This window comes from Siphateles boraxobius, unplaced genomic scaffold, assembly GCF_051911475.1.
Source record: "Siphateles boraxobius isolate OS27281-9 unplaced genomic scaffold, OSU_SipBor_1 20, whole genome shotgun sequence".
NCBI classification, from domain to species: domain Eukaryota; kingdom Metazoa; phylum Chordata; class Actinopteri; order Cypriniformes; family Leuciscidae; genus Siphateles; species Siphateles boraxobius.
Window position 1 is genome coordinate 11,072,573 of NW_027508811.1, and position 367 is coordinate 11,072,939.

A 367-nucleotide genomic window follows, 5' to 3' on the forward strand; every position below is an offset into this window, starting at 1 on the left:
GTATGGAGTGAATCTTTTTCTTTACAAATGGCAGTTTTTCTGCTTTTCCATTATTAATTTTATGCTTTGAACTTTTTTACATTTGAGATGTTTTAATCAATACACATGAAGAAAATTACATCAATCATGAGATCATGAGTTTTTTTTTAAACAATCCCATACTGCCTTATGCTTTCTTTCTTTACATTATTATCATGTTTCCATTGTAAAACTGGTGTTTTCTTAAATTTATAAATCATTCAAGATGTGCTTTAATAAAGTAATTCCCAAGTGCCCTTCAAAGTCTTAAATCTCATAAATGTTACAGTGACTAATATTGTGTACCACAGTTTTTCTGCAGAGGATATTGATGTTAACGTAGATCCGA